This window comes from Berghia stephanieae, unplaced genomic scaffold (genome assembly GCF_034508935.2).
Source record: "Berghia stephanieae isolate SIO BIC M18660-M18661 unplaced genomic scaffold, UCSD_Bste_1.3 scaffold3319, whole genome shotgun sequence".
Taxonomy (NCBI): Eukaryota; Metazoa; Mollusca; class Gastropoda; order Nudibranchia; family Aeolidiidae; genus Berghia; species Berghia stephanieae.
In genome coordinates, this window is record NW_027624533.1 from 1 (window position 1) to 7210 (window position 7210).

The 7210-nt window shown below is 32.7% G+C and overlaps 1 long non-coding RNA gene across 1 annotated transcript; it reads left to right on the plus strand.

Moving 5' to 3' along the window:
• Positions 1-2989: 2989 nt before the first annotated feature.
• On the plus strand, positions 2990-4724 carry LOC144961616 (uncharacterized). Its single transcript, XR_013643227.1, has 3 exons — positions 2990-3016; positions 3497-3583; positions 4663-4724. It is a non-coding gene; the product is annotated as an uncharacterized LOC144961616 (long non-coding RNA).
• The last annotated feature ends 2486 nt before the right edge of the window (positions 4725-7210 follow it).

Below are 7210 nucleotides of genomic sequence, written 5' to 3' on the forward strand. Positions count from 1 at the left end.
ATCTTTTTAAAAACCCCAAGGAAAAAAAAAAAAAATTTTTTAAATAAAAATTTTAAATTAAAAACCACCACTATTTTTTAAACCTATTTCCCCCCTTCGCCATTTTTTTGGTTTCCGTTCCCATATTCACTTTTTCAACCAGATGGCCCCTTTTCCGCTTTCTTTTTTTCTGGTGATCTAAAAACTAGTAACAAATTATGGTCCGATATATCCTAGCATTATCGCACTGTACGGCGAATAATTCACTTCGATTTAATATAGGGTTTGGTAGTTCAACTCTCCATTTTAATTTTTTAATACTTTCTTTTAGGAAACTTTACTTTTTTTTTAAAAGGCTCTCTGAATAAATTTTGTTGCCCTTTACAGTGCAAACCTCTGGATAACGACAACCCCCGAAAATTGAACCCTGGTCCCGTAATTTTTTGCTATATGTTTTATTAGTAAAAATAAACACTCAAATAACGGGAACATTTTTCAGTTAGAAAACCCTTGTTTTAGCCGACATCGTTTTAATAAACCCAATATCGGCAGTTGATGCCCGATTTTTCAAACCTCAAACTCGGTTTCCATTTTAAATCAAACTTCTTTTTTCCCTCCAAATGAGATTGCTTTTGTTTTACCGACCAATCAAGCACATTTTTTTTACTATTACTGCATGGAATCTGGCTTGCTCCACAGCTAAGAAGTTGATCATTGGATTGGTTAACTCCTCAAAGGGTCCATTTAACCGCCTATGATAGCTACCTTTCTGATGGTCAGTTGAGGTTAGCTGATATCAGGGCAATGCGTGGTCCACATGGGGGAAAATTATAAGGGATATTTTAGTCTTTAATCCGTAATATGTTGGAATAGCTGGGGAAAGTAAGAAAAAACCTCTTTCACTTTATTTATTTTCATTTGAAAACACCAGTTGTTCCGCTAAACATTCAGTCCACATTTGATCTTTATTGTGATTAATAACTTAGTGTTTTGTTTTTTGTTTTTTTTATATCGCAAAGATTTGATTCTAATTTTTTTTAAGTGCTTGTACATTTTTGGTGCACTTATAAAAAGTATTTGGTATTCAATATCATCAAACTGTATCATATGGATTTTCATTTTAATTAAAAAATCTAAACTATATTGTGTGCAATCCTATGTTTTTCCGTGGGAAAATTTATCATACTGGGAAATTTAATTTTTTTCTTGGCTTTATGCACATTAGAAAGTGAAAATCGAAACTGGTATAGATAAAACAAAGTTGATATCATCAGGTATATAGTTACTCATGTTAGTCATTTTTTTCATGGTGGCAATGTTGTGAGTTTCTTAGCCAAGTGCATAGCATCTATACTCTTTGTAAACAGGAAGAAATACTCATTTCTAATGTTTTTTTTGGACGTGTCTTCTCTAAGGCAATGGACCGGCGCATCGCCACTGTCATGTATTCCATGGGTCTCACCACGCCCCTTTTTTTTCCGCTATCTTGAAAAACCCCGGAATAACGAACACCCCTTGGGATAACGACATAATTTTTTCCGGTCCCGGGCAATGCCGTTTTAATCCAGGGAATGCACTGTATGTTCTTATGAAATCCAAAATGCTATGGGCCAAAAATTTTTCAGAAAATCGATAGCAAAACTAATAACTATATCGTGTTCAAGACTCAAGAGAATTCTTTGAGTTTGAAACTAACCCACCCTTATTTCTAATTACAAATTTGTAAGAGACAATTAAATTAGGACTCGCCATCATCTTTTCCAAAATGAGGTCACTGCAAGACAATGGACATTTTTTCTGTACTGTTTCCATCTGATTGCTTTCCATTTTTTTGTTTAGTATTATAATGGATCTTTGGATTCAGGCAGGCCCCACCACTCCTCGAAGTTTAAAATTGAAAGAAATTCTTTTTAATGTAAAAGTTGCCAAAGTAAATTTCTACAATAACTTTTGCAATTCATCAGCAATTTTGAAAGGTTTTGGAATGTTTTTTGGAGAAAAATAGATGCATATATAAATTTTGAAATTTAATTTTTTTTTTTTATGATCTTAAATTTATCAACGGAAAACTTCATTCTCTTTTCTTTTTAAAGTTCATATGAATAAAACCTTGATTATTTATGTGAGATCTAAATATGTGGTTGGACTATTTTTTATATTTTCAGAAAATCGGCAGATGGGACTGTGGACTTATCATGTTCAAGACTCCTTCCACTTGTTCCCCCCTTTCCACCCTTGTTCCAAATACATAAAAAATCACGAAAGTTTATAAATATTGACCAAGACCGGAAAGTTTTTTTTGAGGTTTGCCCCGTCCTCTGATTGAGAACTGACTTTATGTTAAAATCTTTTTTCATGAAAGAACGGTTTTAAGTCCAATGATTATTATAACACAGGCAACAATTTTTTCCCCCTAAGGTCATGTAAAGTCATCCAGTCATTTTAAGAATATCATTATGATATTTTAATTTTGGAACTGAAATCGTCACTTATAAATAAATAAACATAAGTTTTAATGAATTTTTTTTTTTTTTTTTAATCTGCGAAGAAAAACTGAAACATGTAAGTTTTTTTAGAAACACAAAGTAAGCTTTTTTTCAAAAAAGGGTTTTTCTTCTTTTAAAGTGAAGGAAAAAAGGTAGCTTGAAGTTAACTGAACTAATGGGAAACATCTTTTTTTTTGAGGGATACCTGACGGCGAATATTCTAAAAACTTGGTCACCACACAAAGTTAAGTCCCCTTGGTAAAAGGCTCTTTTTTTACTCAACCTTTTTTTTCACCATTCCTTTGGTGTAAAATGAAAGTTACCTGGCCAGTAAATAGAATTTATCTCTTTCAAAAATTTTTCACAGTGGAAACATAATTATTGGGCTTACTTTATATATCTTACTAATCATTGCAATTTTTTTGTCTCCAGTTCCGAGGCATGGTTACAAAAAAGATACCAAAAGCCATTTTTTGAGAGAGATTGTACAGAAAAAGACTGGATGTTGGGTCCAGAAAAAGCTAACGCAGACGTTCAGAATGGATTAATTGGTAAGAAAATTTTTTTTCTATGATAGCAAGTATAAGATTTTTCAAAAACAATGAAAAAGTACAAGAAATTTTTTGTTTAGTTTTTATTTAGACTGCTGTGATTATTTCCCAGACATGTCTGAGGAAATTGGAATATTGTTTATTTCAATGACACATTTCTGAAAACTTCCAATATTTTTAAATTTGTAATGCATTAGAATATGGAAACTCCTATCCAATGCCATCGAGACTCAGAATGAAATAAATGATGTCAACAAAAGGAATGACATTGCTTGGACAAGAAATTAGATGATGAGTATCCACCTATATTCAAACTATATTTGTCAGCATTGGTGTCAATAGTCTGACCAAATAATTAAGATCATATAGTCTGTTATTATATATGTAAGGAGGCGTAAGTTGGAGCTTTTCTTTTACTTGCAAGCAATGATGCCTCATTAGATGTTTTGATCTCTTCTTTTTTTTCATTTTTTTTTTCAGGAACTATGATAGTGAGATTTATGCCTTTGGAAAACGATTGGGTGAAGAATTCAATGATAGCACAATACGGCAGGCCTTTGTTCATGGGTAAATCTGGGATGAATGCTGACATCTTATTTTTGTATATTGTCATTCTATTTCTTTGAAAAAAAGTTTTTTGAAAGATTTAAGCTTAATTTTTTTTTGTTACCAAAACTTCTAAAACAGTCTTTGAAACCGCCTGCATGTTCATGTTTCTGGTTTTTCTAGCTGGATTAGAAACTGAATTAAAATAAAACATTCTGATGAGTGATTAGTAAGTTTAACTTTAATGTGTGTGGCAACAATAATATTTGCTTTTTTTCAATCAATGTTTTTTTGTTTTTTTTTTCAAGTTCAAATAAAAGGATAGGAGTTTATTTTTTATTTGAGTCCATTGATAACAACTTATTATCAGACTTCTTTTTCTGGACTAATTTTTGCATTTGTCTTTGGTAAAATATTTTTTTAAAATTTCCTTTCTCTGCCTTTTGCATCATCTCACATTAATTACCATGTCAACTAGTTGTAATATCCATGATATGTATAGTAAAGTGAAGTAATTACTTTATCTCATGCTTGAAATTGGTTACTAGAGATGTCTTTTAAACCAACCCAACTGTTTTTTTTTATTTTTTGAATTGTTTTTGAATTTTAAGGTATTATACTGGCCAAAATTTTCAGCAGATGGAAATATTTTAACAGATACTCAAACAATAATACAATAATTTCGATAAAATAATCGAAAAACGAGTTTAAATTTTATAATCCTATGTAAAACAAAAATTTTGAAATGATTTTTTTTTTATGTAAGACTGAAATAAACTGTGGCAATAAAGTAACAGTCCAGTGTAGTAAACGTGAATGGAAGTGTTTAAATCTCTTGTTTAAGATTTTTTAAAATATAAAAAAGGTTGCCCTCCACCCCCACCCCCCTTATCTCCATCAAAAACTATAAAAGTTTTTTTATTCTACAATATTTTATGCTTTTTTTATTGACTGTCAAAAACCATGTATTAGATGGAAATCAAACATTTTTACAGGCAAGGGATGGTGAGATTGGCATGAAATTGAACTAGTAATAGTAAACTTGTAATGATTGACAACCGTTGCTTTTAAAAAATATGTATTTTTATTCTTACAATCAGTTCCTACATCGAAGGTGAAAAGACGCAAAAAATGGCAGATCTTGGAATGGATAAGTCAGGTTTTACAGTTGGACCTGAAGGACAATTCCACATTGATAAAAAAATGGTAAGAGATGCACTGGCACAGTTTATTGCTTTAGGGCATGGTTATTTTACTGCTTGATATGCAATTTTTTTTTCTCATAAAAAAATGTTTATCAATGTTTTTAATGCTTATACTGTGGTGCAGTTTTATTATTTTTAACAAATAATAATAAATTTTTTAAAATATAATTTCAAAAATGGTTAGCATTGAAGTTTGAGGAAAAAGAAGTGAATGGATGAAAATGAATAAATGTACCTAATATATGGTATTTAAGTATAGTATGTTGAATGAACTACTACTTCATGAATTGAGCAGACTGCCCCAAGACCAACTTATGTCGTCCATTGGCAAGGTTGATAGATCCACACATATTCATCATGGTCACATCTTCTCGAAACTGTTAAAGCACTTAAAAATAAAATTTATCCTGTCTTGTCTCTAATCTAACTCTCATTCTTTTTTTTTTTTTTTTTTTCTATTTATTTTATGCCACCTTTTCAAATCAAGAACTGTGTATTTTGTTCCATTATTATTCATTATTTTTTTTACTATGGGTTTTTCTATTTCTACTTGAAATGTCTATCATGTATTTTTTATTTTATATGTCATATAGCTAGGGGAATTAGGGTAAAAATTTGTGCAAATTAGTGATGAAAGCACCAAAATTTGGGTACAAAGTAACTTTGAGACCCACTATTAAATCGATGTTGATATAGAACCACATTGAGAAAATTCCTCTAACAGTGTAAAAAAATAGGGAGATGAAAAATCCGCCTATATGAGCTATATTAAAACAAAGGGGACGCAATTCCAGAAATTTTTTTTGGTTGAACAAATCGGCGCTTTCATAAATATATTTTATTTTTAGCCGTGTACGCGGTTGATTATTTTGGCTTAAATAATTATCATTGTTAAAAAATGTGCCTTTATGTGATATAGGACCGTATGGGCCGTTAGTAGAAGCTTTTTTTATGAGGACTGGAAAAGGGGGGGGGGGGGGGGGGGGGCGTGGGGGAAAGAGGGAAGGAGATTGGTGCTGGTATTTGTTTTTACTTGTGTTTGTGTTGGTCGTCACCCGTGGTTGAAGATGATGGTGGAAGTGATGTTTGGTGATAATGATGATGATGATGGGGTTTTGATTGTGGTGAAAAATAGTAGTGATAATGGTGATGATGTTTTGATGTGGGGTGGGGGTATGGTGTGGTTGATCTTGGTAGTGATGATTTGGATTGATGATGAAATGATGAGGGGAATGATGATGGGATGATGAATTGATGATGATGATGAACAAAGACGATGATGCTCAGGATGAGATGTTGATGATGATATTGTGGTGGTGGTGATGGTAAGTGGTAGTTGATATGATGATGAAGGGGGAAATGATGATGATGATATGAATGATGGATGATGATGATTGATGAGGTGATTATGGAGATAGTAAGTATTGATAATGGGGTGGGGATGATGATGAGGTGGTGGTGATCGTGGTAGCGGTTGATTGATGACGTTTGGGAATGTTGTTGATGATGGATGATGGATGATGGAATGATGATGATGATGAATTGATGATGATGATGATGATGGTAATGATGAGTATGGTGATGATGAGGTGGGTGGTGGGTGATAGTGGTAGTGATTTTATGGTGAATGTGGGGTAACTATTAATTTCGAAAAATGAAAGACCTTTCTTGGTGACGTATATTAACATTTTTAGATGATTAGGGTCCCAACAAAAACAAATATTTTATTAGACAAATGCCCTGTGGGAAAACACATTTTTTTCTTGAAGAGGCTTTGAGAGAAATTCAACAGCAGCCTTTTCTAGTTTATCCTGATCTCTTTGAATTATTTTTAACGGCGCCAAGATAAGCCCAATACCTCGTTGTCAGCATTTTCCATGGCAAGTATGTTCAAAGAAAACCATATGTTGTCTTATTGAAGGCTAAAAAATGTTTTCCTTTCCTGAGGTTGGCCTGGTAGGGACCGGCTGGAGTCTTTCTCTTAAAACCTGATTGGGGGAAACCAAACGAACTGGGTTGGAAAACCTCATTCACAGCATCCTTTGCTGTACATTCTTGATTAATTCTGGCAATTATAGACTCTCTCTCTCTTTCTCTCTCTCTCCCCTTCTCTCTCTCACTCTCCCTCTCTCTTCTCTCTCCCCTTCCCTCTCTACCCCCTCTCTCTCTCTCTTTTTCTCTCTCTCTTGGCTCTGTTCTGTACTTGAATGTTTTTTATATATAGCTTGGCTCCAAAAAGAAAGCCCTTTTGGTGAAACACACCGAATAACAACTTGCAAAAACCTAACAGAAAAACATGAATGAACAACTCTAAAACAGATGTTATTTAATTCGACTTTAGTAAATAAAATTTGATAAAGTCAATGACCATACTCTCTGGTTATTTAATTAAACTGCGGATATATGGAAATCATGAGTAAACAACACACACGACGGGATTAAA